Source organism: Lathamus discolor, chromosome 2, assembly GCF_037157495.1.
Source record: "Lathamus discolor isolate bLatDis1 chromosome 2, bLatDis1.hap1, whole genome shotgun sequence".
Taxonomy (NCBI): domain Eukaryota; kingdom Metazoa; phylum Chordata; class Aves; order Psittaciformes; family Psittacidae; genus Lathamus; species Lathamus discolor.
Genome location: NC_088885.1, coordinates 10,902,583 through 10,923,187, shown reverse-complemented (window position 1 = coordinate 10,923,187; position 20,605 = coordinate 10,902,583). Strand labels below are relative to the sequence as shown.

Genomic DNA, 20,605 nt, shown 5'->3' with positions numbered 1-20,605 from the left:
TTAAGGTGCTTGTCACTACCCGGTTCTCCTCCTGGGAGTTCAGATGTGGCCCCTGTGCTCCATGCAGGGCACTTCAGTGAAGCCCAGCTCTCCAGATAGAGTTATTAATTTCCTCCTGGGCTTTCTGTGGCACTCATCACAGTAACATCCAAACACCTCATTAATACTAACAAAATGTATTTTACAACAGTTCTGCAAGATGAAAAGATAGTTTTATCCACTACCTATGGAGACTACCCATTTAGTGTCCCTTGTTGTAGGTGCCCAGCATAAAGAAGACCCACATTTGGGGGTATTTAGCATCAGATCTACTTTATACAGTTTGCGTTTAAGAGTTATCTATGACTGCATTTGTTGGCATGTACACCTTTTTGAAGACCAGCTGCAAGTCACAAACAAAGAAAACCAGAAACACACCACATATTGGTGGTGGTGGTGACTTGCCCCAAGCAATCAGCATTCTAGGTGTGCTGTAACTAGCGACACCGCAAAAGCTCCCATGTAACTGCATTTTGGCAGTTAATGTGTTCAAAAAGGCAGGAGTTGTGCCTGAAGATATCCTCACTTCTGGAGCGCTTCTACGAAGTCACTCTCCTTAGCAGGTATTTTTTTCCATCTAAAAGGTGATTTAGGCCTGTAACATCTGTTATGGTAGCAGAAGGATACTCTCTTCTACTTGGTTTAAACTCAAACAGGGGAAGTTTAGATTGGATATAAGGAAGAACTTCTTTACTGTGAGGGTGGTGAGGCACCGGAATGGGCTGCCCAGGGAAGCTGTGAATGCTCCATCCCTGGTGGTGTTCAAGGCCAGGTTGGACAGAGCCTTGGGTGGCACGGTTTAGCGTGAGGTGTCCCTGCCTACGGCAGTGGGGTCGGAACTGGATGATCTTAAGGTCTTTTCCTAAAAGACCGTTCTATGATTTTAATGAAAATAACGGGATTTATAGTCAGCAAGACCTCCAGCTCCATGTTAGTGCAGCAACAGTTGGCCAGGGGGGTGATGGGCTATGATAAAAAAAGGATGTGCAGAAAGGGACAGAAATATTACAGTCACATGTCCTGCTTCTTCAGGCCACCACACTAGGAAGGGATAATCGCATATGATCTTCTAATTATAGACTGCATTATAATGCATAGGCAGAGAGAATTCCATGTTGACATTCCTGATATAAACAATATTCCTTGAATTTAATGCCTTGCATGAAGCTTTCATTTAGTACAAAAAAGCAACAAAGAAAAAAGCAGAACGGAAAGCTGAATGCGGCAGCCATAAGAAATGGGTGCTTTTGATTCAACCTGATCCCTCTGAAAAGCTGAGCAAACAGAACACCCTGTAAGCTCTGTAAGTTCTATACCCCCCCTCCCAAGACATCCACAGCTGAACACAACAGACAGCTTGTCAAGGGTCCACAGGCAGTTGGTGTTAACAGCAAGTTCTGCATGTTAAGTCCCACCCCAGGCTTTGAAGAGCAAGGTTGCTGCTGCTTCCACTGAACGGTATGTACTTCTGCTCCATCTTTCACCTTGCTATTTTGAAACGGCTGCATCTTTCCCATTACTACCTCCTTCCAGCCCAATTTGCTAACACCAACCCTGCTCTCCACAGCCCTCTCATCTCCAACCCATTCTCTTCAGCCAATATACAGTAACCATAAAATCTAAGCTCTTCATCCTGTTCCTTGTGGGAAGAATCTCCTTGCTCAGCTGTTCCCATTTTCTCCCTCAGATTTTTTTCTCTTAATCTTCAGTCATGCATGCCAGTCAGTGTGCCCTGCTCCTGATGATTCCCCATCTTTCTCTCCAGTGTTCACATCCAATCTCAGCACACTGTGCTTGGGCTCCTTTCTTCAGCTTCTCTTGATGGACTCTTTTCTCTCTTGCCCCTTTCTCCCTTCTGAGAGGGCTCCCACTCTCCACCACATATTCATTTAAACTTTCCCCCATCATTCTCCGTATCAAATCCTGAACTAGCACAGGAAAAGAGGCAGTGCTGTCTTTCACACGGTATTCAGAACAGTGGGGATCCTGCAGGATCTTCTTCAGTTTCCTCTTGCTTGTCCTTCACATCATTAGCACCGCCTTTTCTTTGGTGCAGCTGGCTCATAACAATGACATAAAGAAACCACATACCCGAGGTCCACCTGCATGCTTTGCAGGAGGAAGGGAGATAATACCCGAGGAGTAATGATCCCTGCAACTTTCACCACCTGCAGTTAAGTCTACGGAAGCTGAGAAATGCCAGTTCATGCCATCAGAGCAATGAAGTCAGATCCATCTCACCTAACTCTAATATAATCTAGTTGCCCAAGCTCTTTATCATTAGCTGAGAAAGACTGAATCACTGTCTGGAGATGTTTAACTCAAAACATTCTTCAGATGGACATCACCATTCAGATGATTAACACCAGTTAGACATCTACTTTTCAGAAAGATAAAGCAGATAAGGTGAATCCACTTCCCAACTTTTAGAAATACAGGGAATGCAAAGAATTCTTTGCCATTCAGTACTAGTATGCGCATCCAATCTTCAATTTACTTCTGCAACTGTCCGGTCCAATTTAATCTTTCCAGAATTAAAGCAGCCAAACTGAAGGTAACAAAAGTCATTCGCTATTTTCCTTACAGCAACCAAATATTGCAGGGAGATTTGAAGAGCAGTGAATAATTATCACTTCAAATGATTCACCTAATCTGTACTGGGAAAACTTAAGTCCCAGTGATATATGCAGTTGCTTGGGACAGACCAGACCGTCTTCTCGCTGGCTAGATAAGGAAGCCAGGCAAACCAATTCCAAAGCTCAAACTGGAACCCTGAAACAGCAACCAAACAGTATCACTCCTCTAAGTGAATAAACAGCCTTATCTCAATTGTTTTAATCAAATATATGGTCTACCATTTTGTAATAAGGTGCCCTCAGCTACAATAAGCTGAAAGGAAAGACAGCACAGCCATATTTTTTTAAAGTCTAAGGAGAACACCAAATATCTTTAACTTTATAATCAGTGAGGCTATAATAGACATTTCAGGACTGGTAGATGCCTCCATTCCCAAAAACATTCCCTGGGTCAGATGTCTTACTTCAGAGACACCTCGCTGTAGACATCTGGGTGCCTGAGATGCAAAGGTATGAATTCAAACAAGACCATTTAGATCAGTGAATCATTCAGAAACTTTCAGTCTCCTCAAACTGGGCATCTGAGAGCCAAGGCCTAAAACAATATGGACTTCAGCATCACTGAGAAATTGCAGCCATGATTTACTGATCCACACTGGCTTTAGCAACTGCATTTCAAACCCCTGTGTGTCCTAGCAAACAACTGACATTAATCTATGCCTGTGCAGAAGACTAGAGACCAAGATCTGAGTGTTGTGCAGCCAGTTACTTACTTCTCTTGACATTTTCTTCATCCATCTGCCTGGTACCAGTTTTGACTGTTCAGGCTATAAGCTCTCCATAGCAGGAACTGCCTGTTATCAGATATACATCCATAACTGAGCAAAGTGATGCCTCCCAGAACAGGTCCTTCAGGGGCACCACAGAAAAATGTTTTTCAGGCTGCACAATTTGAGGCTCTATGAGGTCTACTGGAGAGCTTATATTTAAGCATCAGTTACCCAATGTACGTACAGTCACCTCTGCAAAAAATGGTAAGCTGGCCATTAAGTGTAAACATGGTCAGGTCTCAATCATGGTGGAGTCTCACAAAGGAAATGCAAGAAATTCTCCCTTTCTCATCATGTTTAAAATAATCTCTTGAATGCAACATTCAATATTCACCATTCCCTTCCAATTTTCATTGGATATGCCTTGCCTCACTGCTGCAGAAGCCATCTGCCTGAAAAGCAAAAGGTCGTAGACGTTTAAGTATTTCCCTCTACCTCCATCACTGTTACCTCCAATAGTGAATGCGGAAAATCACTTGAGTTGGGGGTCTGTCTGGTACCACTGGTTTCCTGATTACATGGAGAAGAAAAGCACATGTACCCTATCTGGCTGCAAACTCTTAAATCCAGGATCCACTGAAGACAGATGAACTGTACAATACAATTAACTGTCACTGTTCTCAGTTGAGATACTGAAGCTGTGGAGTAATTAAACCTCATCTCGTCTTTCTTTTTACACAGTTAGAACGATCTCCATGTTAGAGGAACAGAAGTAGAAATAAGAGGTTGGAGAAAAACCCTCTAGAATTCTTTACTTGCAGAGCTTCACTTCAGATGGCTTTGAACAGAGCACACAAAATCATGGAAGCTCTGCTCTACGGGTGGGTGTCTGCAAATAAGACAAAGGGTAACCCTATAATTCATGGAACATTCCCAAGCATTTGTGTGTGTGTATGTAGCTGGTACAGATTTAGATTTCATCTTTTGAATTTTAACTCGCATTGCCAAGACGTTTCCTTTCAAACTTGGAGGAAGCTGTATTTCCCATTGAGGAATAATACATTTTAAAGCAGTTACCATCTCCTAACAGCTAACAAATCTGGAGAGAAAAATCAACCACAGAACAAAATTGGGACAAGGGAATTGTTAAAGAAAAAAATACTTCTCCCTTCAGCTCTACAAAGAGATCACAGAACAGTTCTTTACTCAAACCAGATTGTAGATGCTTCCTTCCGTGCACACTACATATGGCTTGCATCTAGTTTTTCTTTAAAAGAGTTACATTTCTTCCTGTTAGTAAACATATCAAGGCTTCTATGAGAACTAGCAACAACAAAACTTTTCCTGCTTTTAATAACATGGGTATTTCAAATAGGATATAATTTCTCTGACCATATGCATAAACAGAACGGCTTCATAAGAGCTAACAACAGCTAAAAATGCAGCCTTACATAAACTTGTGGAAATCTAGTCATCTTTACATAGCCAGCAGTTGAGGAACTCCATCTAGCACAAAAGTACTTTAACAAAGACTGGCTTTAACTTGACAAGAACACCTGTGTTACCTCTTCACACTTACTTTCCCACCTTTCTCCTTATTCCACTTTTCTCTTTTATTCACCACCCCTTTCTTACTTGCCTTTTTTTCTCCTTATCAAAAAGTCACTGCTGAGTAAAATATAAAAGGCTAGCAAATAATTCCTTCCCACTGCCCTATCACCCCTTCCTCTGCCATCCTGAAGGCAATACAGCCCCTTAGAAAGAAAAGTTGGTAGAGACTTTAAGCAAAGCTAATAAATATGCCAGGTTTTCATGCTTCCGAAGTAATAGGGTACCGTTCACCCGCTCCGACAGCAAGCTCTGAAGGATTTAATTTCCTTCCCAACCTTCTCAGCTTGGTTTTAAATACAACAGTGAATTTGACCTCACATGTAAAAGTCTATGCAAAATTCCAGATTACCAGTAATGCTATTTGTCCATTTTGCACACAGAGGGTGGGGAAAAAAGGCAAGAAATCCGCATAGAAAAATGTGTAAAACTGATTCAGCAGTTACATCTTGCTAATATGAAGGATAAACCCAGCTGGCAGAAACCCAGCAGTGAATGACAGCGTAACAGAGATGTAGACAGATAACAGGATCTGGGGGCAGCTTATGCAAATACAGGCAGAAACATGTTCTGTGCTGTATGAAAACAGCACACTGGGGGTGGGATAACACAGCAGAGAGGAAATCCTCATCATGCCGATATCCAGCTCTGTGCATGGCAGCACTGGCCTTCACCAGCAGCACAAGACAAGGGTGCTGGGGAAGACAAGACGATAAAGAACCTGATATTGAAATGCTCCACAAAAACTATGCACATGAGACAAGTGCCACAGTGATGGCACCCAGGATGATGTTGGTTACAACTGCCTGCAGCACAGTGAGCTTGGAAACAGCCAAGACAACTACAAGTAGTTTTGAACAAAAAGGTCTGATATATCCATCCAACTCTGACAGACAAGTTATTCCATACTGCTAACAGACAGCAAGAGGCTGCACTGTGGGGCTACAGGGAGCAGGCACTTATCTAATCTTAATGTAGACCTTCATTATTGCAGCCTGGCATCAATCCTCTTAAAGCCTCCCACATTCATATTTTCATAGTTGCTACTATATCAATCACAGTGACTGTCTCTGAAGCATCCAATGCACCTAGTAAAAGTCATGTACTAAATAACAAACCTGAAGTGCCCCCATTAACAACCTTTGTCATCTGTCCATTCATCCACCCAAAAATAAAAGCAGGCAGCACGTCGTTCCAACCTTTGCCCATACCTCCTCTTCTTGTGGCCAAGATGCCCAGACATCACTGCACACAAAAGCAACACAACAGCATTGTTTTCACAGGTTCCGTATGACTCTTGGCAGACCTGCAAACCAAATGATGTTCCTTCCCTCTCAGAATAGGTACAAATAAACAAGTTCACTGTCTTACCAGGCTTGTACACAACTGCATACCACAGATGTTAACATCATTGATACTTTACTTCCAGCCTCTAGAGTCAAAGGTCCATATAATAAGTATATTTCTTTCAAAATAGATGACCACCAGCATAATTGACAGTAACAAAAGCAACAGAGCTGTATCCATACATCATCTGGAAGGGCCCTTGTGCTTTTCTTGAACTCCTTTCCAGAAATATCTGGCCAGCTACCCCTGAGGTCTTTAGCAAACGACTGAGCACAAGCAGAGCAGTGACAAAACGCACTGGAATGTCTCACTACAAGAAACTGGGTGAGAGAAGAACTGCCCAAACCAGCACAGAAGGATGGTTACGGCAGCCCATCAAAATAAAGGCATGACCATCCACTAACGGAAAACAGATCTGTGCAGTCCCTAGGCTGCTGGCCTTCATTAGCTCTCAGGATCCAAACCACATTACTGCTTATGAACTTTTATAAGAAGTTGTAACTTAGACAGCAAGAGAAGAGGGAGGCAGGGTTCAACAGAGGACTTCTGTAAAGCCTCTGACAGCTATCCCTCATTAGCAGAAATGAACATTGCTCAGAATCAAAAAGACGAAATTTGAGGCTAAAGGAAGCATACGCTTGGTGTCACAGTATCCATAAGGACACCACTTTGAAGTGTTGCTTCTTTGAAGTATGAGTAGTAGCTGCAGACATGCAAGATTCTTGAGCATCAGGGAAAAAAAATCAAAATCAGAATACTCCTAACATTCCTGAAGCATGCCAATAAGCAAGGAACCACAGCTAGGCTAAATACATTCCCACTTCTGATACTGCAGTATCTGGACCAATATGAGAATGAGACTCAGAGGAAGAGTTTTTACTGGTACTACCCCATAAGCTCCCCCTTTCTACCTTCCCTTCTTTCTCCTTATGTTCTCTCACTACCCAGCATGGAAAGGAAAACAAAACAGCAAGCTAGAGAATATGCTTTTAGTCTGTCTTGTCAGTTTCCAGGACCAGCTTTAAAGGTCAATAAATCACCCACATATGGATACACAAAGTCCACGCACTACTAAAGCTCACTTTAAAGATCCATCCTTTCTACAGCAGTCTCAGCACCAAGAATCCCTCAACCAATAGCACCACATTCGGCCAGACCTCTAGGTTTTCCCAGTAAGTGAGTGATTGTCAGCTCCAGGAATGCCTTTGAAGGACATTAGCAGCATCAGCCTTTCCCCAGAGGCCAGGGTTTGGAGCAGCGCATACCAAGGCAAGCTAAAAAGCCAAAGAAACTTAGGTCCAAGTGCAAAGCCTTTAAAATCAGTGTTTGTGTGACCTCATGTGTTACTCTGACACATACTACCTTGATATACTGGGTCAATATTAGTTCAGAACAATCTACATTTTATACCAACCGCTCTTGCATCAATTTTATAAAGTCAGATGGAGCTGTTGTATCCAAAATCCAAGCATTTTGGTTTTATACCTTTCCTGTACAAATTGTTAAAGGCTTTGCACTGTTAAGCATCTGGCAAAAGTTCATTACGCACCATTAAATCTCTTCTTGCATAGGAGCATAAGTGGGTTCAGGGCAGCTATTAACATATGCCAAGGTAAAACAGCATCATCCAGCAAGATCTCCGTTTGAAAGAGCATCTTAAACATCAGAAAACAGAAAGAAAACACATATCTTTATCTGTTCAATATTATACCTCTTAATTTAACATCTGTGTTGTTACTCTTCCATTTACAGAACTTTCCCACCTTGGGTGAAGACAGAATGTGCAGCCTGATCTTTTAAAAGAGGATGCCTTCAGCAAAGTCCTGTGCTTTGACATAATAAGCACTATCTAGGTGCCAGAGAATGCATATTTGATTTATACAGGCCAAAAGGTTGCCTCAGAGCATTAAAATCCCCACAGAAACACTCCCATCCCCAGAAATAATCCAGGTCAAAAGAAAACACAGCAGCATGACTCAAACTTCTCATGAGGCTGCTCAGAACTTAGCCATTAGATTGGCTTAGGATCCAAGATTCTTAACATAAAATATCCTGACAGCAACTACCAAAGTTACCTATCCAGAAAGAACAACCACATGCATCTTCTAGCTGTGTCTTATGCATTAAAAGGAACTTCAAGCAAGAGAGCAGCTGTCATTATGTGGCCAGTCAGCAGAGCAGTGGTGAGGACACAACCGGTCAGCAGTTGGTGCATCAGTTTTCCCTTGAATAATCCTGTATGGACTAACAAAATATTTCTGGACCTGTCCATTTAAATACAGGATACACTCAAGTTACCACCTACACATAGGTACCGCATTCTCCACACCATTAGACTTTTGTAGAGGACATTGAATAATTCCATATCTTTTACAGACTTCAGCATGGAGAAGTCACCAGCATCTGCATTATAATGAGTACAGACTGACAGCACAGGCAACGCAAACTGCACATAAGATTTTGTCTACATAAGTTAATGAAATGTTATGAAATATTAAGTTAAAGGATTCCAGTGGATTCCACAGAAGTCATGTCTCCAGCTTCCTTGCCTCCCAAAGGCATGCTAACAAGCACAAGTAGCCAAACAGCAAATCCTTACCAGTAAGTCAGTGTTACACAGATGTCATTACTCCCCTTCTTGCAATGAAAGCCAAAGGCTGTCCTTCCCACCCTCACCTCATCCAGGCTGCAAAGGGTAGCAGTGGGAAGAACTTGAAATTTAAAAGGAACTGGTTTCTCCTTCATTTCTGGAATGTATGATCAGTCTCCACAAGCTTGAAAGAGGAAGAACTGTTCTGTCTCTGAAACTGCTCCAAACACTACAGTGCGACCTCTCCAAAAATACTACAATTCCACTCTGGAGAAACTATCTCCATGTTTTGCATGTCAGAGTAAAGGCTGGCCTTCTGCTGTGGACTTGTACCCTTCCTAGACATGTGGGAACACAGAAATCGTAAAGGAGTTTCACTTGCAGCTTTATACCACTGAATAAAACCCATTTAGACTCTTGTACATGTTAGTTAATTATACTGTGTTCATCATCGTGTTCAAGGAATCTGGTGGTAGCAGTTTATGAACCATGACATTTGTTCTGTATCATTTCTGTTTATAAACCACACAGACCCCAACATTGCTACTGGTCCTACACAGAAAGCACTCAGCACCACCAGACCTGTTCCGCAGCATACAGCTCAGTTATTTTAGCTTTCACATAGCTCTTTGCTGTGCCCCTCACCATTGCTATACCTGCAGAAGAGACTGTCACACTAACACATCAATAACTTGAACTCTTCAACAGGTCACATTCCTACCCCAGATCTTCAGAGCTAACAGCTCCCTTGATGACTTAGTCCAAACTAGCCTCTGGGGTAGTGCCAGAATGCGAGGGAAAAGCTGTTCCGCACCTGCATGTGGTCTTAAAGGAAACACTCGTTCCATTTTGGGAATATTTAATATCTCCATTGGCTTTTCCCAATTCCTGTGGGCAAGACACTTTCAGGAAACAAATTAACAACCTCTCTGTCAGTTTCATCTGGAAAATAGCAACGGATTGGCACATCAAAATAAATGACAAGAACAAACAGCAGGCAGAGCATAGGTGAGGGAAATGATGATTACAAAATAATCTTTCATTGTGCCTTTAAATCCATTCTATGCATATGGGAAGTTTTGTAGCATCTTTACTGCATATCCAAGCTCAGCCCCTTCCCAGTTGAGAGCAGTACCTCAGAACTGCTGACCAGTATCTACAGGACTAACCAAAGCCTAACAAGCCCTGGCAGAACTTCATTTAAGAAACCCACTTATCTTAGTAACAACATTTGGCATTGAAGCCAATGTTTATAAAGAGAGAGTTCTATTTGGGCACACACACTATCGATAATCAAACACAAAACACCAACACATACTATTTGCTTATTGCAAACTTCGCAACAATAAAGCCTGTATCGCATCATTTCTTAAGCCAAGTCTGAAGCCACACAATGCCTACAGCTTGTAAACATCACCATCATCTGCCTGTGAAGAACCAGAGTGCCAGTATCTGTAACCATTTATGCAATGTGATTCACAGATTTTGCTGAGTTTTGTGTACATTGGCATATCTTGAGGGCATGCTCAGTCTAGTGTGGTGCCTGGATTTCATTAAATGGGAAGACTTTTTAAAACAATAAATACAGCTTTTCATCAGAGCCCTGAGGCATCCATTCATCACCCTATCTTGTCCCAACCAATTCTGAAACAGAGACATATAATAAAGAAGTTCGCATCTTGCCAGTTGCATAAAGGCTTTATGGATGGTGAATGAACAGAAGGAAAGTCTCATATACATGTTTTCACCTTGTCTTAATGTGCTACCAATGCCACCCATTTTCTTCTCTCTTTCCTGCAAAAGTGACTGGAGTCACTCCATTAATTCAGTGCTCAAGATTCTTACTGAAAAATAAACATCATTATATAAATAGCAGGAAAAGGGAACCTTTAATAGATCTTTTACTGACCTGAAGGAAACTAGAACCGCCATTTCCGTAAGGAAGATTGAGCTGAAAAACAGCTCTAGAAAATAGAAGGTCATAAATTCTGCTCTAACGATATCAAGCAGCAAATAAAGCATCAGATACAGGTACTGCTGAAACCAGCTAGGGTTCTACTGCCAAAGCAGCAACTGGGCTGAGAGATGTAAGGAAAATTGTGCAAGACGACTCCATTGTCCACTGACAGTGGATAGTGGGCAGAGCTGTAGTGAAGATATGAAAGAAGGCAAAGCAGGAATGGGCCTGAAAACTGCAGGGCGGTCTTAAATGGAATAAGCTTAAGAAATGGAAAGAGAAACAAGAGGGAATGGAAAAATGGCAATGAATATATGAGAATACAAAGAAAACCACTAAGAGAGCAAACAACAGTTGGAACCAGGAACCTGCCAAAAAATGCTTAACTAGGAGATCAGGGAGTGATGGACAAAAGTGGCTTGAGAAAACTGAGCAAGGAAGGGATGAAAACTGAAAAGGAGACAAAGACAGGAGGACATAGAAAACGCCAGTCTTCCCACAGCATACACAGAGAACCACAAGTACCAGACCTGATATGAAGGATTACACTGAAATAAGCAGTGAAAGCAGCATGTTTTCTTCAGCATCACATCCACGTTATGCCCCTCAGAAAGTCAGGGCTCCAAATTCTGGCTAATTCAGCAACTCCTCATGCTGTTTATTCCTTCCCTCTCACTTACACAGCCTTATCTCCCCTCCCTGCAGCAGGGCATCGTCCTGCACGAGTAACAGCTCCTGTCATCCTCTGCTGGGCAACTCCACCGGGAACTCTGCCACCAAAAAGCCAACGCCACTTGATTTATACTGTTTTTGCAAGTCTTGCTGTACTTCCATGTTTACCGCTAAGCACTACACCACTCATCACTTGTAGACTTTGGATAATGAGAACCCTAGTGACTCAAAATACTTGCAAACTGAGGTTTCCAGTCATGAGAGTCATCAGTTGGGGCCTGCCTGAAGACTGCCGTAAGAAAAAAGATCCGTGGGAGAAGTTATTCTTGTTTCAGGTTTGTTTGGCTTCCCTAAGGAAAAAAAAATGTACAGGCCACTTCTCATGCATGAGGTTGCTTTAGCAAAGTCTGCATTTCAGCTCAAGCTGTGATCTCACCATCCCCTCCAACTTAACAACACTCAGACAGACTGTTTTTGTAACGCTCACCATCCTAACCAAAACACGTGACATAACTCCTTCTATAGGTGCAAAATGCTGCCTCTTTTCCACACACAGTATTGAATTACTTCATTAATCAGACAAAGAAAGTCTGAGCTTGAGAAGCAGAAAGAGTAGGGCTAGAAGCTGGGATTCAGTATGTTAAACCAAAGGTATATTGTTTTGCCATTACATTGTCTCCCTTCCTCAGACACGGGCCTGCCTCCTGTGTGTTTTTACCTACCTGGGGATTTTCTGTTTCTCTCTAACCTTGGTTCTGTTACTCTGCTTTCATTTCTGTTTTGCTTGTGATTCACCACAGATGTTTTCTCCCCCAAAATGCTCACATGCGCTCATCTTTCTTTTGCTTGTAAGCTTATGTCTGCCTTTCTCCACCCATCTGCTCTCTTTCTCCTGGGTATCTCATCTATCACTTACTTTTAGCTTTCTTTTGCCTGTTTTACCTTCTACCCATCACCATTTAAGAAATTATTTCTCACACCCTTTTTTTTAATGCAGATGTCACTTCCCTCACCCTGGAGGGAAGCCTCCTTATTTCTTCATCTGCCATCTTCCATCACTCCCACTGCATTTTCCAACATCCCACAGCACAGTCCTCCCAGTCCAGGCCTGAACCATGCCTCCACAGACTGCAAAGCACAGGCAGAGGAAGATGCACCAAACTCAGTAGCAAATACAGCCCTGACCCAACCCTCCCAGGTCAGAACCAGGCTGGTGCCATCACCAGCTGGTGGGAGTCCATTCCCTTTCCTAAAACAGGGGAGTAGCTGCCTGGCTGCACAGATACACAAACCTGGGAGCCCTTGATACCTCTGCTTAGAGGAGTGTAGGATCTACCTCCTGCACCACTGTTACTACACAGAAGGTCCTTCCTCATTTTTCTTCCCTTGCCCTAGCAGAAGGAAGATGAGGAAAAGGACTTTGGGGTGCTGGCTGAGAAGCTCAACATGACCCATGTGTGCTTACAGCCCAGAAACCAATAGTGTGCTGGGATGCATCAAAAGGAGCATGAGCAGCAGGTCAGGGAAGGGATTCTCCCACTCTACTCTGGTGAGACCCCCCTGCAGTCCTGATCCAGCTCTAGGGCAACAGGACAAGAGGGACATGGAGCTGTTGGAGCAAGTCCAGAGGAGGCCACGGAGATGCTGCGAGGGCTGGAGCCGCTCTGCTCTGGAGCCAGGCTGAGTCAGCCTGGAGAAGAGAAGGCTCCTTAAGGGGAGACCTTAGAGCAGCTCCAGTGCCTAAAGGGGCTACAGGAAACCTGGAGAGGGGCTTTGGACAAGGGCCTGTAGGGACAGGACAAGGGGAATGGCTTTAACCTGACAGAGGGGAGACTTAGGTTAGATGTAAAGTAGTTCTTCCCTGTGAGGGTGCTGAGGCGCTAGCACAGGGTGCCCAGAGAAGCTGTGGCTGCTCCATCCCTGCCAGTGTTCAAGGCCAGGTTGAACAGGGCTTGGAGCAACCTGCTCTAGTGGAAGGTGTCCCTGCCCGTGGCAGGGGTTGGAACTGGGTGAGCTTTAAGACCCCTTCTAACCTGAACCAGTCTGGGATTCTATGATTCTATGAACATCTACAGTGTCAGCCCTGCCCTGGGCAAGACCAGTTACATCTACACTGCCTCCCTCCTACAGGCAGCTAGTGGAAACCACTACAGATAGTTTTATTGTCCCGACTTCTCTTCTCCTTTTGCCAGGGTAGGTAAGGAAAGCAAGATCTCATTTTTCTAGTGAAGTGAAGCAGTGTGATATCTGCAAAGTCCTCTGGGAAGCAGGACAATGGGCCATAAGTCCCTCAAGGTACCACCTTAAACGTGTATTGTCAAACAATCCTCTGTATTTCAAACTCATCCTAAGCAAAAGGTTGTTAGATACACAGCCCTCTCTTTATAGACAAAAATAACATGCCCAGAAAGAATAAAGACTTGTGTCACATAGCAAGTCAATCACTCAGATTGTAACTGGTTTGGTCCCAGCTCTTGCTCCCTACAGAACAAGGCTGCCTCATTTAAACCGTAAGAGACAGCTTAATATTTAACAGTGATTTCTTAGGAAGATCTGGCTAGTGTAAGAGTTCCTTTTATTGCTCAGAAGCAATTAAGGAACAGCATTAACAGGCTCTGCAAAGCTGTGCTCAATGACTGAAAGGCTGTGTGGAGCTGATTACAGCCAGAGCAAAGCACAATTGCTTCTAAAAAATGCAAGGATCCCACTTCATGCTCAAATAGCCCTGGGGAAGGTCCCAAAGCACTTCCAGTGGGCACACACGCAAAGGTCTATGAGCTAAACACTGAAAACCTGTTTCCACTCTCTAACCCAGTGTAAACCAAGAGGAGCTGTTCATCAAAGCAACACAGATAAACTGACCCAAGGGTCTAAAGGAGCACAGTCCTGGCAGAGTTTTTATGATCAATGAGTGTCATTGTTCTTGTGACTTCAGTGACTCTTATCTCACGAAGCTTCGCAAACAAAAATTACCCTCTATATAACAAAGCCTTCCAAGGGCATGCTATCACTTATACAGGCACCAAGCCAATCCTACCTAGTCTGCCAACACAAGTAGCTCCCTACTGGCATCCAAGCTGACCTTTCCCATGTTCCAGCACAACAGCTCTTACCATACTTTGATGTAACAAGCATTGCCTGCTTAATTTCATCTGCTCTTTGTCTTGTTTTCAGGTCTGAAGTCTGAGACTCCTTGCTATAAAGCTAAGAAAGTATCATTAAAAACGCTTTGTCACTGACAAACAAAGCTGTAGCTGCACTGTAATAAACCAGACAGAAGCTCAGTGCATCATTCCCAGTAAAATCCTCAGTGAAATGGAGCTCCTCACAGAGCTGTGTAGCATGGATTTTTCCAAAACCTCAGTAAGAAATGAAATCTGAAGCAGACAGCAATGGGCTGTTCAGCCTGTTCGTTCCATACAAAAGTGATTCTCTTGGGGGACTTGTTTTTCCTGATGTTCTGGCAATTCCTGCACAACTAGGAGAAACTGGTAAAAAACCCTGAAAATGTTCATACTTGCTTCCTGCTAAATACAAAACTGAAGCACTTGGCGTAACTTTGGTTTTAACTTGCCAGTGCTATACAGCAATACCATGAGATTGACTGAATGTGGCTGGCAGAGTTTTCCAAACTGGAAAACTTTAATACCACCACCCCACAAAAGATACCCTTGAGTGTTTTCGGGCATGTTGCACACAAAGTATAACAATGCAATCTGACTTTCAATTTCACGCGTTCGGCTTGGTTTGCATTTGCACAGTACCATCTGCCTGCAGCAAACAGCTCTGGGCAGCTGGGAAGACAGCACAGCATTTAGGGGAAGAGCCTAACAGGTAAAGTTTGAGAAGGTATCAGTGTTCTTCCCCCCCCCCCCCCCCCGCTGTGTTAAAAAGGAAATAACAATAAACACACGAGTATTTCCAGCGCAGCGGCCAAGTTTGAAGACAAGGCTCATCAGGCTGTGTGCACTGACACAGCTCCGTGCTGTAGAACACTCAGATTTCTGTGGACGCAGAGGTTAGACAACGCAAAGTATAATCCCACACTAAATGCCTGCCAACACACAAACACTGGACAACTTTCCTTGGTTCTCTCACACTCACAGTCCAAATCTGTGCTCTGGACTTGAGTGAAAGGAGAGACTACAACCTTAACGCCACATTGCCATCCTGTGACAGTGACTCCTGGCCTCTTTTATTAGCATGCTCCTTTAAAAACTGAAAAGGATATACAAGAAACACAGCTGAAGTAAAGGCTTACACTGAGGAGGATCATTCCTGTATCATGAAGCCTAAGATTTTGTGGAAATCTTAGTTTAACTGAATCTAATGCTATAATATCCCTATTGTTACGGCTTTTACCAAGTAACACAAAATCCGAGTTGTCAAAATATCCAGAAATATCAAGAAATCAAGGAACATCTGACAAAAGCTAAGAATCATTCACAGAAATCACATTTAATTTCAGGTAACAAGTACGAATCGTGGACCAAACTGACCCACTGCACCAGAAGCAAACAGCTTAGGATCATTATGATGGGACATCAAGAACAAAATTTACTTTCTTACTCAAAAGACACAAACTTGGGAAAAAGAAGTAAATTTAGTAACTAAACCGATTATGTAAGCCTTCAACCTGTGAGCAGTCTATGTATACACTTAGATACCCACTTAAATAACCCAATTCCTAGTGGCAGGCGCATGTGTTTCAGGACACAGGCATTGCCTTGAACGCTACACTATATTGGTTATAGCATTACAAACCAGACCCCAAGGAATCTATGTGACTGTACAATGCAGTTGTATCTACTGGTTGAAAATGATTGTAATCAATGGAAACAGAAGCCCAGATCTCCAATATCACAAGTCTGCTCAGCAAAGACACTTACCTGGAGATAGCCAAAGTTGTTTTCTACTCAGAAACAGGACAAATAGGGAAGGGACCAATCCTGGACATTAACTACATTCAGGCACTCAAGTACTACACTTTGCTACTAGCAGTCTGCTAGAAATGTAACCAAGTCAGGCTATCACTAATGGAAAGCACAGATCAGCTCTTCAAATATTAATTAATATATTTCCTTACACCTCTGATTGTTGGGGGGCAGGGAAGAGGGAAAAGGAGAGAGAAAGAGAGCCTGTGTGTGTGCATAAGGAACGTGGGCTCAATATACAACAGCACTAAATATTTTATCCTCCAACCAAGTAGCTACAAAAGAGTCCTGATTAACATTTCATTGCATAAGATGCTCCACTATCCTAAAGGCCTTAAAAAAAATCTACATTTAAATGGAATACAAAAAGAACATATAAAAAAAGCATTCCCTAAGCATTCCCTTTTAAAAGCAGTAGGTTAAAGGTTTGATTTATACAGACTTTAAAGAGGTTATATATTGCCTTTGTCACATCACAGTTTAACCGGGTAGCTTCACATACATGAAGTGGATGAAGACAACACTATTTCTTAAGTGCAAATCCAGACTTTTTTTTGTATCTTTTTTTTCTCTGGCACATATAAATGCTAACACCCAGCTTTTGAGGTGTTTGTCTTCTTTTTTTACCTATTGCCCTGGAAAACTAACATATTCTACAGGTTTTAATCTTATTTTACAGTGAACAGCACATGAAAGTGCTTGTTGGAATATTTATTAATTCCTCTGTTATCATTGCTTCATGATGTACAAAGAATAAAACGCATTCAATGCTTATGTGAAAGAGAATGCTTGGTGTACCATGGCTGCAATATGGACTGCACCCTATGCTACAAATGAAAAACCCTTGGCTTTCCTACATTTCAGTGTGCTCTTTGCACAAGCAATGTTTGAATTACTTAAACTCTTTGCTGTGTATCACCCATAGTGTAAACTGGAGCATAGGAAGTTCCACGTTAACATCAGGAAGAACTTCTTTACTGTAAGAGTGACAGAGCACTGGAACAGGTTGCCCAGGGGGGTTGTGGAGTCTCCTACACTGGAGATATTCAAGGCCCGCCTGGACAAGTTCCTGTGTGATGTACTGTAGGTTACCCTGCTCTTGCAGGGGGGTTGGACTAGATGATCTTTTGAGGTCCCTTCCAACCCTTGGGATTCTGTGATAGACTAAAAATTCTCACCCCCCTGCAAAATCCACCCAAACTAAATGCAAGCACTGAAAATAAAAAGTCAATACTTCCTAACCAGTTGTTCTACAGCAAAGCCCAGTGTAGAAGGGACTGGTACAGCAGCCAGCCTCCATGGGATACCAAAGCATTCAAACAGGGGGCTCAGCTTCTCATCTAACCCCCAGCTTTTATATAAGGAAGTGCTGAGAGCTACTAAGCAAAGACACCAAGCCACAGGAGAGCAGCCAACACTTAACAAATGCAAAACACATCACAACCTCAGTATGTTAGCCCAAGTGCTAAATGACTCCTAGTTACTTATAAGCTGCAGTCATTAAGAGTCATGCTCTTCTGGATTCCTTCTGTAGAGGAGAAACTAGCGTGAAAAATGGGTTAGCATCCTTTCTGCGGGGCAATTACTGCTGTTCTCCCAGGGACTCAGCCAAAGCCCATTAGAAAGGGACTGACCTCAACAAACTGTGGATCAGACTTCAAACTCCACAGGTATCTCCAGCTTCCAAGAAGGTCACACTCCACATGGCTTTATAGGCAGAAGGAGAAGACTTGGACAGCCTCACACTGCAGCCTCTATCCCAGAAGACTTTCAAGCTTTCCATGAAACAGTCAGAAGTTAAGCATTGCATAACTCCCCACAGGCTCACAAAATGGTGATCACCTTCTACAGAAAGCAAAAAGAGGGAGGAGTAATGCATTTATACATAAACGCAGGGCATCTGTGCCCACTTTGATGTGCCTGCAGCATACATCTGCACCTGCAGATTGCCTGCTCCCACCCTTCGCAGAGAACCTGCCTGCGTAAATGCTGCACAGGTGGGTCCCCTGGGAATGTGATGGTGCTCTCATACCAAAAAAAAGAGCATTTTTACAGTATTCTGTAGCATCCAGACAAAACTGTATTGCAGCCATCTTACACATCCTACCTTCTACCAGACAGACCTTTGTTATCCTCAGTGAAGTCTGCGGCTTTTCTGCTGGAAGGGAGTCCAAATGTAGTCTGTACGTAAAGGTTATTGATTAAAACAGCTCCAGAAGTCATCAACCAAATTCTCTTTCCCATCATCCTCACCCAGCAAAATAACCATGAGTTCAGTGATGCCAACTGACATACACCTTCCTTGAAGGTGCTGAAGATCCGGAAGGAGAAACACTTTACAGGCTGTTTCTGTGAAGCATTAGAGTGCAACGAGTTGTAAATATGTGATCTGAAAAGTTGTACAGGGTGCTGAAAAACACCTTTTGTGTTCCCAGCTACTGACCACAAGCTCCCAACCACAACACTTCTGAAACTCCCAGAATCTGCACCATAGGATACTTGATGACATAGCAAATAACTTCCATGGATGCAGCAGTAGCAGCTTTCAGACACAACTCTGGCATTTACTCCCTGAGAAGTAAATATTGACTTAACAGCAACTCCCAGAGCATATGCAAAAGCCATATGAGCGATTGCTTCCGCCAGTGCAGACTCACGCATTCAGAATGACACCTGCCACTTTATTCTAACTCATTCAACCATGTAAATCGCGCGAGAGAAATCTCCTCTTACAACTGCGCTGAAAAGAAGCCAAGAAATATTCCTCTCATTTCATCCAACCTATAACTCCATTTGTAAACAAGCATTTTACATACAATCCATACAACATCCCAGTCCCGCCAACACACATGATTCCGGCCTGTGTAAGTCACACCCATCAGCATCCAAAGATCACTTTACACTATATGGATCTAAGACATTAAGGTCAGGTTCTTATCTTCAAGCAACCACTGTTTCAGGTTAATTTTACAGTAAAAGGTTGGGTTAGTACCAGCTTGTAAAGTGCTACACAATGAAATGTCCTCCATCCTTAGTGCATTTCAGGCAAGGAACAAAGGGACTTCTCTAGGAAGAGGAACAGACCCCACTGGTTAGGGAGACAAGCAAGGAATTAAGGTGATTGCCATATAACCCACGAGGTGATCTGTGTCACCTCAGCTCAGCGACCACTGTCATTATCTAACCTGCTACCCAGCCCCCTCTTCACGCTGCCCTCAACAGATCTGCTCCACTGCAGGTCTCACTTTGTCAAGAGAGCACCTCTCTGCTCTGCCTGAGAGGACCTTCAAGCTAAATGCCTCTATGGATCATAAATTCCTTAACAGTTTGGGTTTTTTTTACTCTGAAATGTACCATAGCATGTATTATCCCTGTCACTCCAAGCCCCACAGGAGTCCTCAGGGCATTCCAGCTCTCAACAAGCACTGTAAAATGCAAACAACCAGCATCATCCAACTGAGTACCCAATTGCAAGAGTTTATTACGAAGCTGAGAGCAATTCTTGACATAAAATTAGGTCACTTGATAATGAAGCTAGATTGCTACCTACTGGTACAGACTTCTGAGAGCATGACTTCATGGTTCTGCATTAAGTAACCCAAGCAGAAGGGTGCAGTGGTGAACTGAAGCACGTGTAGGTGCACCAAACATGTGCTCATCTGCAGCTTCCGGTAAGGAATTTGAATGAGAGATACAAATTCATAAGAGAAAGGATCTGCCTCCACAAACAGATGCTTTCCAGTGCCCCCACCATGACAATGACAAGAAGATCCAGTTTACAGTGCTTACAGTCATCTCATCTGTCCCAGTGGTGAATTTATAGTGCTGGCCTCAACAGTGTGAAATTCCCAGGTATTTCCTTTTGACATGAACAGCTATCCAGCAGAACTAATGACAAGACCTCAAATCCTATCTCGACTGTGGCACAGCCAAGAGCTGAACATACATCTGTAGAGATTAAACACTGGCACATCAAGAAGCTGGGATGGCTTGTTTCTTGAAAGCCAACAAGGCGGCGGTCTAACAAGGGAGTCACTTACACATCCTTCATTATGCTAGCTCCACAATACACTTAACCATCATCTAGGCAATCCCAAAAACACGGCAATTGA

The 20,605-nt window shown here is 43.1% G+C and overlaps 1 protein-coding gene across 5 annotated transcripts in view; it reads right to left on the bottom strand.

Moving 5' to 3' along the window:
- Window positions 1-20,605, bottom strand: part of GLI3 (GLI family zinc finger 3) — a 209,470-nt gene that overhangs the window by 157,880 nt on the left and 30,985 nt on the right. For 2 of the 5 annotated variants that reach the window (XM_065665712.1, XM_065665711.1), the window contains exon 1: window positions 18,128-18,329. The exons of the other annotated variants lie outside the window; for them this stretch is intronic. The gene's annotated coding sequence lies outside the window, so the exon portion shown is untranslated. Of the gene's footprint in view, window positions 1-18,127; window positions 18,330-20,605 lie in introns of those variants that run through there. 5 annotated transcript variants of the gene reach the window in all.